Below are 26103 nucleotides of genomic sequence, written 5' to 3'. Positions count from 1 at the left end.
AAGTAGGATTTTCAAAAATAGATATCATGCCTTTCTTTTAATGTAATTTACATATCATAAAATTCATCCTTTTTACTGTGCAATTCAGTAGATGTTTAATATAGTTACGAAGTTGTGCAACCTTCACTACTACCTAATTCCAGAACACCATGAACAGGTGACAGTGGGTAAGAAACCAATGTGGACATTAACAACACCAGCAAGTATACGTATTTGTTGTCTATATAGAGAGAGAATCTAAATAGTTCCAACAAGCAGAGGGATCTGCAGTCTTTATCAGGAAATGATTAAAACTCCCCCAAGCACCTATATAATCTAGGGAATTGTAGCCTCTTGATATTTAATATCATTTGCTGTAGTCTAATGACTAGATTGGAAATGAAGATTTTAAAAAACAGAAACTACATTCATAGCTCTTCAATTCAGTCCTTAGAGGTCATGATGACAATTCATGTGGACTCTGATTTGTTCTCTGCTGGACTCAAGCTATGTCTGCGAAATGCCAACACGGCCAGATAAAAAGTCAAATTCCAGCTCCAAAATTCCATAGCCAGAATGACTGACTTTTTAAAAGTGAATTAGGGCTTATTTTGTATTACATTATGGTGGGTATATTTTTGATGTTTCACTGGGAATAATCCAGCTATTAAAAAAAATTCTTCAAACTGTTCTTAAATCCACAAATTAATTTATATATATATATATTTTACTTTATATATATTTATAATGTATTTAGTTTATATATAGTTTATATGATATTTATATATAATCATATACATATATACATATATAATATTTATTTATATATAATTACATATAATTTAAAAATATATATACATACATGTATAATATTTATTTATATATAATTACATATAATTTAAATATATGTACATACACATATACACATATGCACATACATGCTTACATATATATATAAATTGACAGGTCATCATAAACCTGTACTCCTCACTTATGGGTTATTAGTGGCCTTAGTTGAAGGGAAGGAACCAGTTACATTGTATTATGTGCAAACTTCTGTTAAGGTCAGAAGTGGACAGAATGAGAGACTCGGAGTAAGCAAAACCATTCAGGCCATAGGGAATTATCATGAGAAACTGAGGAGGGTCTCCCTCTCTGGATTTGAAGGACTTTCCCTCTCTTTTTTTTTTCAATTTTTTTAATGTTTATTAATTTTGAGAAAGAGAGAGAGTATGAGCAGGGGAGAGGCAGAGAGAGAGGGAGACACAGAATCTGAAGCAGGCTCCAGGCTCCGAGCTGCTAGCACAGAGCCCGACGTGGGGCTCAAGCATACAAACCACGAGATCATGACCTGAGCTGAAGTCAGACGCCAAACCAATGGAGTCACCCCGGTGCCTCACTCTCCCTCTCTTTCCATCTTTTCTCTATCTTGACAAATCAAGCCTGAAATGTTTTGTTTTTCTTCTTTTTTTTTTCACGTATTACAATATCCCTCCTCATTCCTGAACACATTGATCCCTCCCCCTAAAGACCACCCCTTATGACATAACAGGCATCACTTTTTGGTATTGCACTTGACCTCACCACCCTTCTTCATTAGAAGACATGCGATGCTCAATCCATTGCTTCATCGGCGTGGGCCACAGACCTTGTCATCATTCCTGACATCTCTCATTCACGTTCCACACTCCAGCATATCTGAGGATAATCTGCTGATTCCCCCCCAGAAAGAGAATCGCATGGCCTTTCGCTTCTTCCACTGCTACCAGTCAGTTCCATCCTCCTTATCACATCCCGCCTCCCCAGCGATTCCTCCTCACACATGCCCACAACCTTTCCTATTCTGAACACAGCAACCGGTGCTTCCCTTACACTGAAAGTTCAAATATTCTTATTCTACGTAACTGTAAGGTGGCTCAAAATTTCTTGAGGATCTTTGCATCTCACTGAGAGAAAAAGTCAAAATATCCTACTGAGGGCCAGTTAGACCTCACCTGGTCTGTTCCTCCAACCACACCTCTGCAGTCATCTCTACTCCCCACTTCCACTGTAGCATCTCAACTTTAGCCTCATTGGCTTCTGCCCTGCTTCTTGGAGTCACAAAATGTCCTTGCCTCCAGGCATTTGCACCATGACTCACATCCCTACTTCCACTAAAATGAAAGATTTTCACTAAAATGGCCCCCTTTTAGGGAGGCCTTCTGCAGCCCCTCTCCCCAAACAGCAATCTGTGTCCTCTTGTGTGGTCACACGCCAGAGAGCGTTGGGATCCCCTCACGCCCCCCAACACACACACACACACACACACACACACACACACACACACACACACAACTTGTTCCCATGTCAACTGGTAACGTCATACACAGGCCAAGAGGATGGAACAAGAGAGTTATTTCTCACGTGTTGTCTCTGTCTGGGGAGCGCAGGGCCAGTTCGCTAAGCGAGTCAGAGCAGCTGAACCTGCAGGCAAGGGAGGTGGGCTTGAGGTTTCCTTGCAGTGGTTGAGCAATGAGGCTCCAGGGAGCATTCCAGGACCACAGGCACCAAAGCAGGGAACAGCTGCCTTCCAGTCAGTTTGGTTGCATGTGGGGCAGAGGGGGAGGGTCGTGATGGGTTTTGAAAGCTGTGGGCAGTCCAACAGGACCGAGTTCTCCTGCTTATTGCGCTCTTTGCCTGCTTTACTTGGCCCCGCCTCCATTATCCGCGAACATACTATTCACTCCACACGTCTATCTGATTTTACTGTTAGTGTCCTCATTTAGATAGAATATAAGTTTGATTTACAGGCAAGGGTATTTTTTCTCTTTGACCCACCACGTTTTACCCATTTGCTAGAAGAAGGCTTGGCACGCAGTAAGAACTCAATCGATATTCATCATATGAATAAACTCATTTTTAATTCTTCTGTATGACAAGTATCCCACTTACTAGTAATTAAATATTTGTCGACTGGATGAACAACATGCAATGCAACTTTTGACAGTTGAGTATATAAAAAGATATTTGCTCTAAATGAATACACTAATATAACAGTTGTGGTCACCCTAACCACTTTGATGTCAGCAGACACACAATAAAGTCTTTGGAAAAAAGCAGCGCATCAAAGCATATTATTATTAAAGAGAACAGATTTGCATGTGAGCTATTTTTCAGCAACTCCATAAATACTATGATTGATGGATTTTTTAAAGTTTTTTTTAACATTTATTTATCCTGAGAGACAGAGCAAGACAGAGCATGAGCGGGGGAGGGACAAATAGAGAGGGGGGACACAGAATCTGATGCAGGCTCCAGGCTCTGAGCTGTCAGATCCTGACCATGAGACCAGGAGATCATGGTGGTCTGACGTGAGACCGTGAGATCATGACCTGAGCTGAAGTCGGACACTTAACCCACTGAGCCAGCGAGGCGCCCCTGATAGATTTCTAATTCAAGTTAATATTATGTACAAGCCCTAAATGAATACGTCAGTTTGAAATTTCCCAGTGTGTGTTAGACAAGGCTAACCCAAGAACCTTAAGCAAATTGGAGATTATTTGGCCAGCAGTAAGGAACTCATACTCTCTGCCCTAACACATCCCAGACAAGTAAATATTTCAAAGAAGTAATGTGCACAATAGCATTTTGATTGAATATTTTTCATTTATTTTCACTTCCCTTTAATGGCAAAACATACATATTTTTTCAAGTATCCACAACTTGTAAATGAGATAAAGGAAAGGCAGCAGTCATGAAGTCTTTGAAGATTCGCCCAGGGATACTTTAATTTCTAAGGGAATGTTACTTTGTGTGACTTGCAATCTGCTATTGATTAAAGTTCTGGATGTTTGAAGTTAGTTATTAAAGTACAGATTTTTGTCAGTAGAGATGCTAATGTTATCTTTGGACAGAAAATGCCTAAAGTAATGGTTCTCTGTTCCATGGAATATTAACCTATAAACTATAAGAATTACAATGTCCTGGGGCGCCTGGGTGGCGCAGTCGGTTAGGCGTCCGACTTCAGCCAGGTCACGATCTCGCGGTCCGTGAGTTCGAGCCCCGCGTCAGGCTCTGGGCTGATGGCTCAGAGCCTGGAGCCTGTTTCCGATTCTGTGTCTCCCTCTGTCTCTGCCCCTCCCCCGTTCATGCTCTGTCTCTCTCTGTCCCAAAAATGAATAAATGTTGAAAAAAAAATTTTTTTAAAAATAAATAAATAAATAAATAAAAAGAATTACAATGTCCTATAGAATAACAATACTATATTAACACCCCTCTTCCTTTTTATTTTTTTAATTTATTTATTTAAATTCAAGTTAGTTAACATACAGTGTAGTAGTGGTTCCAGGAGTAGAGCTTAGGGATTCATCAGTTACATATGACACCCAGTGCTCATCCCACAAAGTGCCCTCCTTAATGCCCATCACCCATTTAGCTTATCTCCCTGTCCACCGCCCCTCCAGCAATCCTCAGTTTGTTTTCTGTATTTAAGTCTCTCGCCTCCCTCTCTAGTCTTATCTTATTTTTCCATCCCTTCCCCCTATGTTCATCTGTTGTGTTTCTTAAATTCCACATATGCGTGAAATCATATGATATTTGTCTTTCTCTGACAGGTTTATTTCACTTAGCATAATACACTCTAGTTCCATCCACGTTGTTGCAAATGGCAAGATTTCATTCTTTTTGATCACCAAGTAGTATTTCATTGTGTGCGTGCATGTGTGTGTGTCTGTATACCACATCTTCTTTATCCATTTGTCAGTTGGTGGACATTTGAGCTCTTTCCATAATTTGGCTGTTGTTGATAGCACTGCTATAAACCTTGGGCTGCATGTGCCCCTTCGAATCAGCATTTTTTGTAGCCTTTGGATAAATACCTAGTAGTGCAATTGCCGAGTTGTAGGGTAGCTCTATTTTTAATTTTTTGAGGACCCTCCATACTGTTTTCCAGAGTGACGGCACCTGTTTGCATTCCCACTAAGCGTGCAAAAGGGTTCTCCTTTCTCTGCATCCTTGCCAACATCTGTTGTTTCCTGAGTTATTAATTTTAGTCATTCTTACAGATGTGAGGTGGTATCTCATTGTGGTTTTGATTTGTATTTCTCTGATGATGAGTGATGTTGAGCATCTTTTCATGTGTCTGTTAGCCATCTGGATGTCTTCTCTGGAAAAGTATCTATTCATGTCTTCTGCCTATTTCTTCACTGGATTATTTGTGTTTTCAGTGTTGAGTTTGATAATTTCCTTATAGATTTTGGATACTAACCCTTTATCCAATATTTCATTTGCAAATATCTTCTTCCATCCCATCAGTTGCCTTTTAGCTTTTTTGATTGTTTCCTTTGCTGTGCAGAAGTTTTCAACTTGATGAGGTGTCAATAGTTCATTTTTTTAATTTCCCTTGCCTCCTAGATTCAGAAATCAGACAATAAAAAGAAATAAAAGGCATACAAATAAGCAAAGAAGAAGTCAAACTTTCACTCTTCACAGATGACATGATACTTAACATAGAAAATTTAAAAAAAAAAACTCCACCAAAAAACTGCTAGAACTGATATGTGAATTCAGCAAGGTCACAGGATATAAAATCAATGTACATAAATAAGCTGCATTTCTATACACCAATAATGAAGCAGTAGAAAGAGAAATTAATGAATTGATCCCATTTACAATTGCACCAAAACCCATAAAATACCTGGGAATAAACCTAATCAGAGAGGTAAAATATCTGTATGACGAAAACTATAGAAAGCTCATATAAAAGAAATTGAAGAAGACACAAAGAAATGGAAAAAAAAAATTCCATGCTCGTGGATTGGGAGAACAAATATTGTTAAAATGTCAATAATACCCAAAGAAACCTACACATTCAATGCAATCCCTACGAAAATAACACCAGCATTCTTCACAGAGCTAGAACAAACAATCCTAAAACTTGTATAGAACCACAAATACCCCAAATAGTCAAATAATGTTGAAAAAGAAAACCAAAGCTTGAGGCATCAGAATTCTGGACTTCATGCTGTATTACAAAGCTGTAATCATCAAGACGATATCATATCGGCCGAAAAAACAGACACATAAATCAATGGAACAGAATAGACAACCCAGAAATGAACCCTCAAATGTATGGCCAACTAATCTTCAACAAAGCAGGTAAGAGTATCCAATGGAAAACAACAAAAACAAAAAACTGTCTCTTCAGCAAATGGTGCTGGGACAACCAGACAGCGACATGAGGAAGAATGAAAACTGGACTACTTTCTTACACCACACACAAAAATAAATTCAAAATGGATGGAAAACCTAAACATGAGACAGGAAACCATTAAAATCCTAGAGAACACAGGCAGCAACGTCGTTGACCTCAGCTGCAGTGATTTCTTACTAGACATGACCCCTCTTCCTTTTTAAAGGCCTGTACATATTCAGTTTCTCACATATTCTTTAAACAGTTTTATAGACTTGCTACCTTCCTTTTTTATTAATAAAATAATTTTGGACACATGGTCATTTTTTTTACTTCTATGACAGTTATGTTCACTTTTTAACTTTTAGAAAGTTATACTTTGACTCATCATTTGAATGCCTGAAAAACAACAACAAAAAATAACTGTAGGGCACCTCGGTGGCTCAACTGGTTAAGCATCCAACTCTTGATTTCGGCTCAGGTCATGATCTCATGGTCATGAGATCAAGCCCCACATCAGGGGGGGCTTGCTGAGTGTGGAGACTGCTTAAGATTCTTTCTCTCTCTCTCTCTCTCTCTCTCTCCCTCCCTCCCTCTCCCTCTCCCTCTGTCTCTCTCTCTAAACAAAACAAAACAAAACAAAACAAAACAAAACAAAACAAAACAATGGCGAGGGGCAGGGAAACCCAGTTACCTTAGCTACCAGCCAGAGTAGGTAATTCAAGACTAGCTTTTTCCAAAAGAGAGTATTTAAGATTCCAAGGCACTCGTAAAATCTCAGAATGCCATCTACAAGTTCTAGAATTTAAATGCAATAGTTCCTGGCTGGATGGTATCTAATGTAAGGGGCTGAGCAGCCCCATCATTTCTATAATCATAAAAATGCATTTTTTGATGAATTCTCAGTATTTAACAAATAATATCATTTAGCTGCCTCTGCTAGATAGGTTTGACTTTCAAATCATAATGACAGTATTTTATAACAATAGATACCTCTTATGTTTCTTTTTCTTTAGCAAACTTTCTGAAAGAATTTTAGTCTCACAAATATATCCCATGCATCAGTCCTGGCCATGGCAGAGTCAGACAGATAATAGTGGTAGGTAATAAACTGAAGAAGGTAATCATCTGAAGCAGGTAATACTGTGGAGCTGGTGGAAATTGTGTCACACATAAGTCAGCTCTGCTATGTATATTATTAGATCTTCCCATGGATGGTACCAGCCCCACACACACTCAGGAAGGATCTCAATCTCTGTCAAAACCAACTTTTGAAAAAACAAACAAATGTCATCTGAGGCCCATAATGATTTCAATCAGTATGTTGTAAGGGCTTCTGAGCATTTTTTAAGCCTTATGTAATGTGTTGAAATAAAATGTTTGCTTTCCCCATTTAAATACAGTTGGGAGTAACCAAGTCATCGGTGGAAAGCTCGGGGAGGTCACAAAATGGCAAACCTGTCAGCCACTCCCGTCCCCACATACACTCAGCTGTGCACCCTACTTCTCATCTCCACCCCCAGCCCTACCTGCTTTTCCCTTTAAGGTGATGCTGAGATTTAAGCTGTGCTCTGTACCTAGCTCCATATTCATAAAAACTTAATTATTGTCCTTGCCACATTCAGCCGCTAAAAATATACGTACATGCTCTCGTCCCCAGAGGCCTCCAAATAATCATTCCCTAAACATTTTTGTTCCAAAATAAATCTTATGCATGATTAGATGGTTGTTGGATATCTTATGTCCCTATGAAATGGGGTAGATTTTGAAATTGGGACTTCCCATGACTTTGTGCCTCCCACCTCCCTGTACTGGCCTTTAAACTAATCACTGTGGGGCCCCTGGGTGGCTCAGTTTAAGCATCCAACTTCGACTCAGGTCATGATCTCACGGTTCGAGATTTCGAGCCCCGTATCAGGTTCTGTTGCTGACAGCTTAGAGCCTGGAGTCTACTTCGGATTCTGTGTCTCCCTCTCTCTCTGCCCCTCTCCCACTCTCGCTCTGTCTCTCAAAAATAAATAAAATGTTAAAAAAATTTTTTAACTAATCCTTGTGGCTTTCCATATACGTTACTCAATAGTCACCATTTCATTTGGCCGTTAATGGGATAGGAGGATGGGCATGGAATGGATGCTTTGTTTATTTTCTATTTTTCATGTCTTCTTTTTATACGAGATTCTTCCAATAAAATAATTTTAGGTAAGGGAAAATGTTTGGGAATGTAAAATTCTAAAGAATTGGTCGATGTGTAAAAGACATAGTAACTCTAAGCTCGTTGGACTAAATATCATAATTTTCATCTCCCTAATAATGAATTTCTAACTTTGTTTAACTTCATGCAATTTGGGAGCAACTTCCCTCTTCTTAATTTTAGGCATCAGGTATCCAGAAGTTTGAGTGTATAAGAATCTGCAGTTAATTTGGAGTTTGAAAATCATCTATTCCAAAGACTTATTATCAAATAAAAGTCATTACAGTCACAGTAGCATGGGTGTCTTGTAGTTTCTTTACTTCATTCAATAAGATAAAAAGTACACAAAATAACTGCGCTTTTATTTAATGGTTGTACAAACTCCAAACTTTAGAAGTGAATGTATGACTTAGTCATGAAAAATTCAATGTATGATAATCCAAACGAACAGAGAAATGATAGCACTACTGTTGAATTAAAAAATAAAAGAAAAGAATGTACCATGTTATATTTAAATAATTTACTTTGTACATTTGAAATGTTCTTTGTTTTGCAGTGATCTAGCTCAAAGAAGGAGAGATTTATATATTGTTTTCTAATCTTAAGGATTATCTTTGAAATTGATTTCTCTGACAACATCTTTTCTAGAGCTCCTTTTGCTTGTAAAAAATGATCTAACTTTGTATTTATTTCAGGCCCTTAATAAGGAGCAAATACCTTCATCTTCCCAATTAAGAAAAATACCTTTCCTTTTGGCAGGGAGTACTCACAATATGAAATGGCTTTTCATTGTCTTTTCTCATGGTATGACATCCCAAATATCCCAGAGAGAAATGCTAGCTATTTAAGCAATCTTGTCATATTTGAAAAATGAGCCCTTGCCTTAGTTACTCAAAGAAAGGGAAGGATTTGTCACCTACCAGTGCTCCTTTATCATAGTACTTCTGGATCATTCATCTTGTTGCTTGTCAAATGCTTTTTCAAATAGAGTCCTTGTAATTACCAAATGACAATTATGGTTTTAATTGAGTGTGGGGGGTGTTGAATGTCTGTTGCTATAAATGAGTTGAACTTTTCCTGATCCATATTAGTTATATTTTGTACAGGCAAAAAGTATGCATGTGAATTATGCACATTAAATGTGGTCAGAAGCAAGTTACCTTAATAGACGATAGTAATTTTTCTACTTACTTATTTCGAATCAACCATGTATTGAGACCTATGCTAATGAAAAGAATAATGATCAACAAAAAACTAAAGTCTTAAATTAGCTTTTGATTAACGAACAATATCTCTGTCAGTGGATGATGGTTATAGGCCCATGAAAGAGCTGAAGCCTTGGAAACACCATGCAACGCTTAGCTCCACTAGCAGTTGGCTCTATGGTCTTAGGGATGTTATATACAGAAGCGATATTTTCTGTCCCATGTACCAAATCCCAGATAGTCCCTAAGGCTACCATCCTATGTCTCCTTCAAAACTGCTCATCTGAGCTCCAAGTTAAAAGATCATAACTTTGGGGTGCCTGGGTGGCTCAGCTTCTGATTCTTGAGTTTGGCTCAGGTCATGACCTCATGACTCCTGAGATGGAATCTCAAGTTGGGCTCTGGGCTGACGCCATGGAGCCTGCTTGGGAGTCTCTCTCTCTCTCCCCCTCTCTTTCAGCCTCTCTCCTGTTCATGTGTGTACTCTCTCTCTCTCTCAAAAATAAATAAACTTTGAATAAAAGATCATAATCTAAAGGAAGATCTTTCTTGACTCTCTGTCCTCCACCACCCAGCCCCTCCCATGTACCCCCCCCCCCACATCCTCCAATGCCATAGTGACTTGAATCATTCATTCTTAGTACTTACTACACTGCAGAATATTTATGTGTGTGACTCTTTTATATATATCTGTTATTCTCCTCCACAAGACTGAACGCCATGCAGGGACATGGATCACACCTTTCCTTTTACTTGTTATCATATCTTAAATACCTAGCAAAGGACTGTGAATATTATAAAGACTTCAATAAATACTTTTTGAGTGAGAAAATACTTTTTGAGTGAGAAAGCTACTAAATGAGTTAACGGATAAAAGTCAATGGCCTTTACTCCTACTTTGAGATGTAAAGATACTTAATGCTCAACAATACTCAACATTTGTAAGGCATAGCTCTGACCGTTTTTTTTTAATCCTACATGTTAACACTCCTTGACTTGTCTCCCTTTCCTGGTTTCTTACTCTTCTATCTCAAAAAATGTAGTTATTTGCCAAAGGTCTGCCTTCCTTCTCTTTTTATCATCTACATGGTTTCTCTCTGTGATTTCATTCGTACCCAAAGCTTCATCTCCACCTGCTGATGACTTATGCATATTTATCTGCAGTTGGCCTCTAAGCCCAAATTGACTTTCAGTTTCTTCATTTGTACTATGAAGCATTTAGACTGGGTTACCTCTCTGACCTCCTTCTCCTCCAAAACAACACCTCATATTCAACATGCCTAACATGGACTCCTTCCTAAAACTATTGTCCTTTCATTTCCCTTTGCTCTCAATAGCAGTGCCATTCTCCATTCTGTGCTACACTGAATTTGAGGCTCTCTTTTTTTTTTTTTTATTTGAGTGTAGTTGGCACACAACGTTATATTAGTGTCAGGTCAACACAGTGACTCAACAAGTTTGTACATTATGCTCTGCTCACCACAAGGACAGCTACCATCTGTCCCAATACAATGCTATTACAATACCACCGACTGTAATCCTTATACTGTGTCTTTTATATCCATGACTTACTCGTTCCAAAGCTAGAATGTGGTGTTGAAAACACAGCCACAGTAAACTTATGGCAAAATTACCTAGCAAAATAAATCCCATAACTATATGTATATATTTTTTAAGCTCTGAAATTCCCTGAATATAATACTAATGCATGTGCCATGGACTTACACAGATTTCATCATTGTTTTCAAAGCTTACAAACTGAAGAAATAACTAGAAACATAGATACCTATTGTGGAAGTGCAACACTATCTTTTCTTTTCCAGTATTGTTTTCAATGTAGTTCCTTGAACTTGACCATCTCTAGCATTGCTATCTGGGCCCCAGAAAAATATCCCAGCATCCTAAAACTACTCAAATTGAAAAGTACAAAATTAAACTAAAACGTAAGCAAATTGCTATAACGTTACCTGTTGCTAATGTAAAAGAAGCAAATCCAAAATTAGAGAAGTGCCAATCCTTTTTCAAAGTTATTTCAAAACCCTATAGATAATTGTATGTATCAGTCCATGATGATACCATGGAAACTCAGGATTTGGTGGTTCTCTGGAAAATGTAGTTCTGCCTCCAAAAAAAATTAAAAGGTAAAAGTGGGGGAGGGTTTCAGTTTATAATAAATGGTAATTGTTAATACAGTATTATCTGATACTTGAAAATAGAGCTAAAATTGGTGTGGTTTCAATATTACAATGATGCATTGTCAAATAGACCCAACCTAATATTACCTAATCATTTAATGTACCCTTGGTTGACATACTGATTAATATTTGTCAGGCCAAGACTGCTTAAAGTTAGACTTACAGAAGATTAGTAAGTTATAAGTGATTTTGGCTGCTAGAGATGCAAATCATTTCCATCTGACAGTAAAGTTAATAAAGGTTATAGTTTTATTGCTCTGCAGGACACTAACCAGTTTTGTATCTTATCTAGTAATCTTATTCTAGCATTATTTATTCTACTGACTATACACAGTATGTCCAACAACTTTTCTTTTGAATGGGATTTACCACCCCCCTGGTTTCTTCATTAATAAATTAAATAACAATCTGAAACATGTTTTTTATATATTTGAATGTGATCATATTATTAGCCTCTGACACTTCTACTTTAACATAAATACTACAAAAAGCTATCTAGAACTTGGGTGATTCCAATGAGGCAAACAAGTCACACTGGGCCATTGGGTCCAACTGGTCAACCACTCCCTGCAACACAATCCTGCCTGTTTGGCTACTAAGGAAAATAATGATCAGAACTCTAAGAAGGTTCCTCTCAGCTGTTCCTGCTTTTGTGGGAACAGACTGTACTGTCTGTGTACCGAGATCACTTCCCTCTCCTAAATAGAGTTGTTAGTCCAAGTGTCAGTGAATTTTATATCACAACAGTAGACACACGCATATTCCATACAACAGACACACTGCTGAGGTGACTGGATGAAAAGGTATGACTGGAATTGGCAGTAAGTGGGATGAGCCACACAGTGCCTGGAATCCTCTACGACAGGGATTTGACTTCTGCAGAGACAAACGTGAGATTCTGCCCTGGTTTTAAAGTTAATCTGTTATAGTGACATTTAGCTTTGTGAAGATACGCATAGTCTTTGTCAACTAGTGAAAATAATTAGAACGACAGCAGTGGTGCCATTAATGACGAATTGTAACCCACACTTAGTGAATCAAAGAAAACTGGAAAAGGTTACACATTTGAGTAAACATAATTTTTTACAATAAATCTTTCTTTTGGCTTTTTTGTTTGTTTCGTTTTCTTTTTCTACTTTATTTTTTTTATAGCTTTGTTGATGTATAATTGACAAAATTGGAAGATATTTAAAGTGTGCATCATGGTAATTTGATATATGTATACATTGTGAATGGATTTATAGCAGCATCTACTTAATTAAGCCATCCATCACTTTATTTATTTGCTTACTTATTTATTATTTTTGGTGAGAACATTTAAATGCTACTCTCAGCAAATTTGAATGATACAATATGGTTATCAACTCTAACCATCGTGATTTACATTAGATCCTCATCTATAGCATCCATTTTATACCTGAAAGTTTATACCCTTTACCAACCTCTCCCTATTTCCTCCACCCTTAGTAACCAGTTTTCTATGCCATTAGTAACCACTTTTCTGTGCAGTTTCTAAGAGTTCGATTTTTTTTTCTTAGATTCCACAGATGCTATGCAGTATTTGTCTTTCGCTTTCTCGCTAACTTCATTTAGCAATATTCTCAAGATCCATTCATGTTATCACAAATGGTAGAATTTCTCTCTTTCTCGCGGTTGAATAATATTCTACTGTGTGTATGTACGTGTGTGTGCATGTGTGTATAACATTCTTTTTCAAAAAAAAAATTTAATGTTTATTTTGGAGAGAGAAAGAGAGTGTCAGAGTGTGATCTGGGGAGGGGCAGAAAGAAGAGGGAGACACAGAATCCAAAGCAGGCTCCAGGCTCCTAGCTGTCAGCACAGAGCGGGACGCCGGGCTCCCACCCATGAACCGCGAGATCGTGACCCGGGCTGACATCAGATGCTTGACCGACTGAGCCCCTCAGGCTCCCCTATAACATATTCTTCATCCATTTATCCATTGATGGGGACTTAGGGTGTTTCCATGCCTTGACTATTACAAATAATGCTTCAATGAACATGAAGGTGCAGATACGTCTTTCAGATCCTGATTTCATGCCCTTTGAATAAATACCCAGAAGTAGAACTGCTGGATCCCATGGTAGCTCTATTTTCAATGAAGGAACCCCCATGCTGTTTTCCACTGTGGCTGCACCAGTGTCCACTCCCACCAACAGTGCATAAATGTTCCCTTTTCTTCCCATCCTCACCAGTCTTTGTTGTCTCTTGTCTTCTGGATGACAACTATTCTAATCAGTGTGAAGTGATACTTCACTGTGGTTTTAATTTGACCTTCCCCGATGATTAAAGATATTGAGCACCTTTTCATGCATTTGCTGGTCATTTCCATGTCTTCTTTTTCTTTTAATTTTTTAATGCTTATTTATTTTTGAGATAGAGAGAGACAGAGTGAGAGCAGGGGAGGAGCAGAGAGAGAGGGGGACCCAGAATCCGAAGCAGCCTCCAGGCTCTGAGCTGTCAGCACAAAGCGCAATGCAGAGCTTGAACTCACAAACCACAAGATCGCCACCTGAGCCAAAGTCAGACCTTTAACTGACTGAGCCACTCAGGCATCCTCCCATTGCTAATGTCTTTAAAAACATACCTATTCCGTTCCTCTGTCCATTTTTTAATCAGATTGTTTTCTGCTACTGAGTTATAGGAGTTCTTCATATATTTCAGAAATTAACTCTTTTTTAATGTTTATTTTTGAGAAAGAGAGAGTTGGGGGAGGGGCAGGGAGAGAGGAGAGAGAGAGAATTCCATGCAGGCTCTGAGTGGTCAGCACAGAGTTTGATGTGGGGCTCAGACTCATGAACCATGAGATCATAACCTGAGCCAAACTCAAGAGCCAGATGCTTAACTGGCTGAACCACCCAGGTGCCCCGATATTAACTCTTTACAGATATATATATGATTTTCGAATATGTTCTTCCATTGTGTAGTTTGCCTCTTCATTTTGTTGGTTTCCATTGCCGTGCAAGAAATTTTTTGGTTTGATGTAGTCCTACTTGTTTATTTTTGCTTTTAGCGTCAAATCCAAAAAACCATTGTCAGGACCAATGTCAAGAAGTTTACCTCCTATGTTTTCTTCTAGGAGTTTTATGGCTTCAGGTCTTACATTCAAGTCTTAAATCCATTTTCAGCTGGTGTTTACATATGGTGAAAGATGGGGTCCAGTTTCATTTTCTTACATGTGGTTGTCCTGTTTTCCCAACACCATTCATTGAAGAGATCATCCTTTCCCATATATATAATTTTGATAAGTCTTTCAAAAATGTAAATTTTTTAAATAACAAATGTATTGTAGTCTTGTTTTCAAATTAACAATCCTCATAACCATTAAGGCAAACCATTTGCCATTACAAAGAAAACTTCTTGTTTTGCTTGGTAAACAATCTTAGAAAAAAATTCAACTTTATGGTAAGATATCCAATAAGTAGATATTTACATTTAATTTAAATTTTATAAGAAAAATTTATATCTGGGGATATCTATTATATATCTATTATATCTATCTATTATATCTATTATATATATAAAATGACTAACTCAAGACTTGACTTCTCAAAATTCCTGTGCTAACAATCTCCTGTTTCTTCAAGATTATTTATTAATTAAGCTAGCTGGAAATGACAGACTGCTTCCAGTGATTTTCTATACAAGGCAAAATTAGAGTGTAGGCATATAATTTTCTAATTCTTAGCCAATTGTTAAAAAAATCTGTTTTCCAGAAAATAGCACACACATTTTGTATATGTGTGAAAATGTTACTATCCACAATACAGGAAGAGTTACAACCATAGAAATCTACACTGATTTATGAGATAAAGCATCCTACATCACACACAGCTACTATGCTTTTCAAAGGAAACTCATTTTCTTCTATATCCTTGTATGTATCTATTTAGCAAGCAGAGCAGAAAATAGTATATTTTCTATAAATGCTTAAACTTTCCAGTTTCATCCTATTAACCATATATCAAATATGAACAAAATACCAAAGTTACACATACATTTTTTACATGTGTAAGTAGAAAAACATTTGGAGACAACTCGTATAAAGATAACCACACCTGTTCTCTCTGTACCAAAATCTCCCAGCATGAAATTCCATGCTCTGATTCTTCTATTCCTTTTTTAACCCTGCCTATTTCTTTCATGTATAAGGCCTCTACCAAGTTCAAAGAATGCAGATCAGTCATCCAGGGAAATAGGAGGGAATGAGAATCAAGTCCAAGGGCACTGAGGAATTTACTGGGATAGCAGGTTGAACAAGGAAGAGAGAACTATACTTATCAGTTCTTAACAAAAGTTTTTGGAAATGAGAAAACAAGTTAGTTAGCAGGCACTGTCAAATTTCACTTATAGAGACTTACTTAATTTGTTATTTATAGTCAAGCAAAGACTAAGAGAAAATATATCTTTGCATTATACATGGGAAAATAGACTCAACTAGCAAAAGGATAGAGTGAACAAGACTGGAGACATTTCAAGAAGCAAATCTCTTTCAAGCACCTCAATAGAATCTACCTTTTAAATAAATATTCTGAACCAGTAAAAAAAAAAGCATGCCAGTGACCAGCCATGCTTACCTGGTGCTTTGACGTATAAATCATGATTCAACCACCATCATTCATTCATTAAAGCAAGACTTCAACAAAGCAATGATCTGTTGCTATGTAATCTTAACTTACCTAAATACCATGGAATTGAATTTAAAAACTTTGAAATCTAGGGGCTCCTGGGTGGCTAAGTTGGTTAAGCGTCTGACTTTGGTTCAGGTCATGATCTCATAGCTCATGGGTTCGAGCCCCATGTCAGGCTCTGTGCTGACAGCTCAGAGCCTGGAGCCAGCTTTAGATTCTGTGTCTCCCTCTCCCTCTCTGGCCCTCCCCTGGTTGTGCTCTCTCTCTCTCTCTCTCTCTCTCTTTCTGTCTCAAAAATAAACAAACATTAAAAAAATGGTTTTAAAAACTTTGAAACCTAAATGCAAAATCCATTTAATAGAGGTCCTAATGACAAGTTAAATTTTTTTTAGCTTTTTATTTTTACTTTTTATTTATTTTTTTGAAAGAGAGGGAGAGAGTGCACACATAAGCAGGGGAGGGGCAGAGGGTGACGGAGAGAGAGAATCCCAAGCAGGCTCCATGGCCAGCAATAAGCCCATTGTGGGGCTCAATCTCATGACTGAGATCATGACCTGAGCCGAAATCAACAGTCAGATGCTTAATTGACTTAGCCACCCAGGTACCCTGACAGCATAAATATTCTATAAAACATTTTTAAAAAACACTTTTTAATGTCACCTAAATAATACATCTAATTATAAAAACATTAAAAACAATTAGAAGTATTGCAAAAAAAAAAAAAGTAAAAATTCATTGAAACTACCCAATACTGTAGTTTTGGGGACAAATCCTGATAAGTCCTGGCATGAATTTGTGTATATTCATCATTCATTCCATTAATGTAATGCTTATACATTTTATAGTAGAAATATTAGTAGATTTGATTATGGTGTGTGTTGAAGTATTAAGTAATTAGATATTGCCTGTCTAAAATCTAAAAGCTACAGAATTTGGGAGTGTCTGGGTGGCTCGGTCGGCTAAGCATCTGACTCTTGAATTTGGTTCAGTTCATGATCTCACAGTTTGTGAGTTCAAGCCCCTCACTGGGTTCTACACTGACAGTGCAGAACCTCACGAGATTCTTTGTCTCCCTCTCTCTCTCTCCCTCCCCTGCTCTCTCTCTCTCTCAAAATAAATAAATAAACATTTTTAAAAATAATAAAAAAATAAAATAAAACCTACAGAAATTTTAAACACATCTCATCCCAGTGACTTCAAGCAAGAATTCATGAAATGATATATGATCAGATATATAATTCTGTATAATTGAGATATTATTATACCTGATTTTTTTACATTATTATTCTCCTGGAGTATTTACAATAGTCTTAGCTAAATGTAGAAGGTCTTTATCTAACACAGAAAAACTGTTAAATTTTACCATTATTAAAATATTTCCTCTCCAGAATAGATTTATATCTAGTCATTGGAAGTATTTTTGTCATTAACATACAATGGACAAAGGGGGAAAAAAAGATGAGAAAATTCATCTGTTAGAAAAGTATTTTAAACCCTGTACCTGGGTGAATATGGACCCCGAATAAACTGTGAAAATCTTGTAGCGACCTAGTCATTCTTCAGATTCAAGTCTAAAATTTCATAAAACACTTGGTTATCATTTTTTGCCAAAAAGTGGCATAGGGGGAAAGAAGGCCAAATTTGCAATAATGATGGCAGAAAGAGGTCTGGCAGTGTAACCATCAGATAATAATTACAAAACTTGAACAATACAATACTTTCACAAAACAGTGAAAGCAATAGAAAACAGGCAAAGTGAGGAGAAACTTGAAGAGAGTTTATACCTGAAAGATACCTATTTCACTAAGAATTGTGGGCTGATGGCTTTTTAGCCTCAGAGCAATTCCTCAATTCACCCAGCTGTGACGACAGAAAACTGCAGTCTTATACTTTGAAATAGTCAATGATAAAACTCGGGGCACCAGAGCAGATGACTAGAATATTAAAGGAACAAATCCTAGAGGCAAGATAACCTTGGAAGATTTGAGGTCAAAAATCTGGGTAAAATGCCCTTGGCTACCCCACCCACCCCCTCTTCCTGGCTGAATGTCAAATTATGCATATGCACAGTAAACCCAGAGAGCCCAGCAGTAAAGCAAATAGAAAGTGGAGGTTGGTCAATTCTAAAAGACAGACTCACTCCTGGTTACATTTGCATGTTTTCTCCAGGACCCAGCTCAGTGTCTGGCACATAGTTCCTGGACAACTAACGATTGTCATTACCAATGTATCTAGAGAACAATTCTCCAGTAAGCACATTAGAGACTTGCGTCCCAACAAAGCTGTAAATAACAAGGCAAAAGTAAATACAGGCAATAATAAGCTATCTAAGAAACAAATAACATGTACTTGCACACAACATAACAACCAAATACAGTAGATACAATTTATTTGGATCCACAATATGAATGCAAAGCATTGCTTGCTCCATGCCCTTTTTATGCACACTCTTGACTTGTTACAGGGACTGGATCAATTGTTCTCCAGAATATTTCATACTGTGGATTTGTTTGTTCCCTCACAGTATATATTTACTTGTTCCTTAGTTTCCATATTTTCTATAAATGGAAAATGAGTTCTAAAATCTTGGTTAGATTATAGTGCAACCATTTTTTAGCACTGACAGCCACCTAGGCACCCCTAGATTTCAGGAGTTGTTATATAATTCATATTACATCATACTAAGAGGAATATAACGTCTAGCTATCCTACTAAAATTAAGGTAAATTGGTAGTTTCAGGTGGGGAAAGCCTGACCCTGTACTTGTAAAATTGCCTATAACATTTCACCAAGTGGTTTACCTATCCATGTGCGAGGCTAAAGCCAAGGCAGTGATTTTCTCATTTGAGCATTCCTTTCAGATTTATTAGATGAAATTGTCCTGTAAAGAAGTACTTTTACGAATCAATTAGATTATTTAGTCAATTTTACACACAGTTCTTATAGAAAAGTCGAGCAGATGCTTAATTCCTTCTACATAATTGCCAAATTCCTAAGTTAAGAGTTGGTTTCCTTGCCAAATCCGTATCCTGCCAGTTTCACTTGTTATTTCTGTTTTCCTGGGCCTGTAACCCTTATACTAGTCTATCATCCTTATCCCATCTTTTAGTTCTACAAACACATTCTATGGTTATCTCCAGACCATGCTAGTCTCTGCAGTTGTTTTGTGATTGGCTGCAACTCCTTGCAGTAAGCCTTGTGGTGGTCCCACCTGAACTACCCTGAGTTCTTTACTGCTTTCCTGTGGTTCTTTACCTGAAGTTTTAACTTTGACTTGATATAAAATCTTTGGTTCACCTTTCCTTCCTTGGCATATTTTACAAAACTGTTGCTCCATTAGGTCCTAGCATATTTTTTTTGCTTTTGATATTTTATTTCTTATAAATTATTTGAATCTTTTTTTGCCAAAAGAGCCAAAGTTTTTTTTTTCAGTCTATAAAGTGCAATATTTTTCAGTGTTGACCAATCTGGGACAATATTATAAATTATGAGATGTGTCTTGCCAATATGTAGTTGTTTCATGTCAGTAAATTTTGGTCTAGTTGTTGCATAGAAATAGACAAACGGAATATGTATGTTTTTTACCTGGAAGAGGATACTCTTCACAAGAGAGCTAAACTAAAAGCACAGATTTTTCACCTTTAAATTAGCATTTGCAGGAAATGTAATAGCTCTAGGGCAGTCTTTCATTCCAGCAAAATATCCTCAAAAAAAAAAAAAAATCAATGACTGTAGAGAAGTGCTTCTCAACCTTGATACTAGACATTTTGGGAGGAATAATCACTTGTTGGTGCAAGGTGGGCTATCCTGTGCATTGTCGATGTTTATCACAATCTTTGATGTCTACCAATTAGATGCCCATAGCATCTCCCGATTTGTGAAAACTAAACATTTCTCTAAATATTGCCAAGTGTCTTCTCCTCCATGAGAATCACTGGCATCAGGGAATCAGGGATGTGGCTTTAAGACACTTTGTTAATATCTCAGAAAGATGTGAAGCGGTACCTCACATACCACCTCAGTGAAAGAAAACAACATCTAAGAATCTTAAGGCTATTTCTTAGTCCTTCTGGGGTAGACGATACTGCTTCCAAGACTCGTAAGGGTATTGTCCAACAGCAGCTTCACAAAGACCTCAACATAGAAGACATATCTCACATATTCACTGGTCTAGCTTTGGTCCGACAGAGTGGATTATAAATAGGTATATTTCTACATATGTAGTGTTTAAAGAAATTGCACCAACTTGGACAGACAGTGATGAAAATTTAATAAAATTAAAAGCAAAAAAAAAAAAAAAAGAAAAAAAGGCCTTTGGATTTACAAATTTCTTCATGTAGCAAGGAGGCTGAGAAAACTACTCAGTTTCAAACGTCGTAATGGACGGAATATGTAAACAATAGCCACAGATGTACAGGGCAGAACCAAGAGCCAGAGAACAAGAGTCAAGTACCACAGAAAATCTTGACCAAGGAGCAAGATCAAGCCCCAATAAAGTGAGTGGTAACTTGTCCAGCTGGATTTCAGTGACTTCTGCGTGTCCTGGTTTCTCCCCCTTTCTCAAGAGTTTCTCTACCAATTAACTTTTATCTGTCCCGTCATTGCATGTAGGGTATGTAGGTGTGGCCGGGGCAGGTAAGGTCAAAGAACTTGTGTCTTTGGTCCACTGGCCTTCAGATTGAGAGGTGCTGAATCCATAGCACCTAATCTGTAGGATGAGATCCTTGACCTCAAATCTGAGCTAATGCCATAATGTGATGAGACTTGGTGGGGTGGGGGGGGGAGGATCTTGGGAAGGAGGGAGGGTATTTTGCATTCAGAAGGAATGTAAATAATTTGTGGCCATAAAAATATTACAGTGGTTTTAAAACATGGCTATAAATTCCTTGCAACTGCTTCCATCCAGAGGTAGGGTCTATGCCACCTCTCCTTTACTATGGGAGGGTGCCAACTAACAAAGTATAGAAGAGTAATGCTATGTGACATCTGAGATGAGGTTGTAATAGACCATGGAGTTTCTGCCTGATTTTCTGGGACACTCTCTCATACAGTCCTGAACCACCACACTGGAAAGGCTATGTATAAGTTTTCCATCAAAAGTTGTAGCTAAGGCAAACTTTCAGCCATCCCTGGCAAGAATGAAGCCATTTGGACCCTCCATACCAGTCCATAGACTAACTGAATACTACTGAGTGGATTTTGCTGATACCTCATGATACACAAAACTCAGCAGTACTCAAAGTTGTGACTCATAAAATCATGGCATATAATTAAGTGGTCGGTGTCTGGTGCCACTAAGCTTTGAGGCCAATGTGGTTTGTTTAGCAACCATAATCAGAGCACCGTGAAGTCCTGTCACCAATCTGTGCTGAAGATGTTCTTTGTAGAATTTTAAATTTTGATATATAGTCCTTGGTTGTTCTGCTTGTTTTTCTAGAGGAGTTTTGAGAAAATATCAAAAGTATGCTGCTGTTATTTTCCTACTGTAACCTAAATCCTTCATTTTCATTAAAAATTATCAATGCCTTTGGTAGAATAAAGTGGGCAGACCATTCAAATTTGCTGATGATCCAACACTGGATAAAAAGAGCTAATGTACCATAGAATCTAACACAGAGAGAATCTTGTGCAACAAAATGATGGGATTAATCTAATGCAATGAAACTTAAAAGATGGAAAAAATTTAAAGTCATTAGTAGGCCACTGGTAACTCAAATGGTAACCTCAAATGGTAATTTTGAAAACACCTTTTTAAACGGTGTTAGAATGGTGTTATAGAAGCTATATCTCACTGGGAATTAAATCTAAGTATCCTGTAAACTTTTTTTTTATATTAATAATGAGTACTTATTCATTTATTGAATATATTGAATGCTTTATAATAATAGGAAATATGTGTCAGTTGCCATATTAAGTGATTTACATAGCATTTCCTATATAAACAATCTTCTCGAAAAGTAGACATTAGTAGCTCTATTTAACATGAAGCTAATGCTCAGGAGAGTAGAGGCACTTGCTTATAGCTGAGCATCAAGTAAATATCTGAGCCAGTAAAGATCCTTCAGACTCCAAAGTACAGACACAGCCCATGCTTTCTAGAAATTCACAGTGTTTTCTAGGGACAGATAATAAAACCAACAATTACAATGTATTGTGATGAATGCTGCAGTAGACTCTGAAGTTTAAGCTGTGGGAGCATAAATGATCACACCAAAGTCTGCAACTGTCAGAAAATACTCTCAGTGGAGGTGATACTTGACCAAGTCTAGAGATACAAAGAAGCTACAAGGCAGGCAGAGAGAGGCAAGCAGGGCACAGAAGCTCTAGGCGAGGAACTGCAATGTGCAAAGCCATTGAGTCCTGAAAAAGTTTCACTAAGGGAAGTTTTAGTAAAAAACCTCCTGAAACAGATTTTGAGTGTGTGTGTGTGTGGGGGGGGGGGGCAGGGAGCAAGAGACGAGGAGGCAGTAGATGAATCTAAAGAAATAAGTCAGAAGCTAGCTTACAAAAGGCCTTGAATGCTGAAAGAAAAAGTTTGAATTTTCTCCAAAAGCTATGGAGAGATGAGAAGGATTGTCAACAGTGGCCAGAGATGACAAGATGAGTATGTGAGTGCCAGCCTTCCCAGAAGGAAACTCACCTCAGTCTCAAGCCAACTTCTGAACGAATCCCCGTGGCCAGGGAAATGGGCTTGTCAACTGACACTTCCTGGAGACAGAGCTGTAAGAACCGACTGCTTCCCAGAAGTAGGCTCTTGGGAGAAACAGGTCAAGAGGGACTGGTTGTTGAAAAGGCAACCCATCCCAGCATTCAAACATATCTTCAGAGGACTGGATTCTGGGTTTTCACTTTAATCTTTTAGATGCCTTCAGATAACAAGAAGATTAACAATCCTCCCTAGTTAAAACTATCCGAACATTCTTTTGCCCTAGCGTATAAATGGACCATCACAGTTCCTCAGTAAGACATGTTGCTACTAATAAAGACTATGAAAAGAGAAATGCTAAACTCATCATTTTAATTTGGAAGAAAATATAGAAGCCAGTAGTTACATGCACACATATCCTTATTTACATGTGTACATAGTCTAATAGATGTGGAATGCTCATTAAATAAAGAATATTAATAAACATATCCAACGTGTTTCAAGGAAATTAAAAACACAGAGGCTAAGGATACAAAGTGTACTAAATGATTAATGTATGTTTTGTTAACCTACAATTATATTAAGGAAAAAGCCAATTGAATTAGAAATGTCATTTATTAAGCTTGTTTGGAATAAGTCCCCTTGACACTGAGCAAAAACATTAAAGTTTCGCCAGAGAAAATAAACAAAAAAGCCCAATACTTCTGATAGGTTTTATTGTTGGCTGCAGGACACAGCAATCCCATAGGTGGTCTACAAATTTTCCTTCGCTGGGGAACTAAATTGAATGTGGGAAGTTCTTTTTATATAACAAAAGAGAGAAGAGAGCCTGAGGAACAGTGTTAATCAAGGATAATCTAACAGAAAAGATGGAGGGGACACAGATAAAGCCTTCAACAAGATAAGGTGTTGAAGGATCTTTGGCACAAGAACTGTATGAGACTGGGATGGTCTGGCCAGAAATGTTTTCCCTTGCAGAACTCTCCTCAAAAGGTGAAAGGATTGCTTGGAGCACACAAACACACAAATACTGTCAACTCCTCTGACAATCAAAATATGACTCTTATCTTCTCCAAAGGAAAGAGATTTATCTTCCAGTTTAATTCTGGCCAGATTCAATTGTTTCTTAGTGTTTAAAGAAAGAATTAGTCCAAAACAGATAGGCAAAGAACAAAAAAGGGGGGGGGGGTGCAAAGCAAGAAACAGACTCTTAACTATGGAGAACAGAGTGATTGTTACCAGAGGGGAGGGGATGGGACGTGAGTGAAATAGTAGATGCGGATGAAGAAGGGCACTCGTGATGAGCACCGGGTGTTGTATGAAGACGTTGAATCACAAAATTGTACACCTGAAACTAACATTATACCGTATGAATGAAATGGTACCACTAAATGAAATTTAAATAAATACTTAAAAAAAGAAGTCATCAAAAGTATGGATAAAATGTATGGAAAAAGTAGTAACGGATTTCTTTTTTTTTTTTTTTTTAAGAATTTTTTAACGTTTACTTATTTTTGAGAGAAACAGAGAGAGTGCAAGCAGGGGAGGGGCAGAGAGAGACGGAGACACAGAATCCAAAGCAGGCTCTCGGCTCTGAGCTGTCAGCACAGAGCCTGACGTGGGGCTAGAACTCATGAACCATGAGATCACGACCTGAGCCAAAGTCGGATGCTCAACCCACTGAGCCACCCGGGCGCCCCAGTAGTGACTGATTTCTAATGACATCATACAGACTCACAACTCAGATTGCATTCATAAAGAAGCTATCAATCCGTCTACATTAGAATAGGCCTTAGAGAAATGCAACATGCAACATGCAACATGGACAGAAAGAAAAAAAAAGAGTGAATTTCAAATCTAAATGATCTGAAGGAAGTCCCAAATTTGCCTCGCAGTAGCTGTGTGATCCTGGCTGTGTCACGTCATTTCACTAACTCAGGTTCCTCTGTGCAATGGAAAGAGTGGCCTTTACGTTATAAATTTGTTGTATTAATGAGCTAACATTTTGTAGGACCTCTTGTCTTATCAATATGATTTTGGTGGGGAGGATTAGGAGTTGTGGTATAGACATGTATTGGTTCCGTATTTCCTCCCACAGGTTGGCAAGTCCCGGTTTTCTTTTCTAAACCAAAAGAAAAACAAATTGCTTGCAATGTTGCTGTGACGGTCGGGTGGACGGCGTGTGCCCAAGGTGTCTGAAGTGCCATCCAGAGTGTTACGTGAAGTTCTACTCCGGTTCATCTCGGCAAAGAAGAGATTAACGTTCTGTATGGATCAACAATTGTGCTTTTGACAAGTTTCATAATTTCAATACAGAATCAAAGCTATTCAGGCTCCCTCGGATTCTATACAGTGACATTGTTATTTCAGGCTGAGTAAGATCAATGTTGTGACAAATAAGAGTCCCCATTTGAAAGACTTTTTAGAAAAGAGAGCTGGATTATAGCCTGATGCCTCTTCTTCCACATATGCATTTAAATAGTGACAGAGTCTCTCTCTCTCTCTGTCAAAAATAAATAAACATTAAAAAATTAAAAAAAAAAAAAGGGGGCGCCTGGGTGGCTCAGTTGGTTGAGCATCCGACTTCTGCTCAGGTCATGATCTCTCCGTCTGTGAGTTCGAGCCCTGCATCAGGCTCTGTGCTGACAGCTCAGACCCTGGAGCCTGCTTCCAATTCTGTGTCTCCCTCTCTCTCTCTGCCTCTCCCCCGCTCACGCTCCGTCTCTCTCTCTCTGTCAAAAATAAATAAACATTAAAACATTTTTTTTTAAATAATGATGGAACACTCAGTGAGCTGATGGGTGATTCATTGCCATTACTTGTAAGTGGATAAGTACCTCTATACTAAGGGTACTGGTTAAATACTGAAAAAAAAAAAAAAGGTGCTCCTTAAGAAGCAATTAAACCTTTTAGTTAAATGTTGTCGGAAAGAACAACTTGGTATCAATTACTTCAGCTATATTTTCATCCTTCAGGGTTTAAAAGGGCAATGTTATATCATTCTGCAATGACTGGATTTATTGTGATTAATTCATGGTAATGTCAGGAAAATTGTACTAAGTTCTGCTG

Source organism: Leopardus geoffroyi, chromosome A1, assembly GCF_018350155.1.
Source record: "Leopardus geoffroyi isolate Oge1 chromosome A1, O.geoffroyi_Oge1_pat1.0, whole genome shotgun sequence".
Taxonomy (NCBI): Eukaryota; Metazoa; Chordata; class Mammalia; order Carnivora; family Felidae; genus Leopardus; species Leopardus geoffroyi.
Note: the sequence above shows the minus strand (reverse complement) of the source record.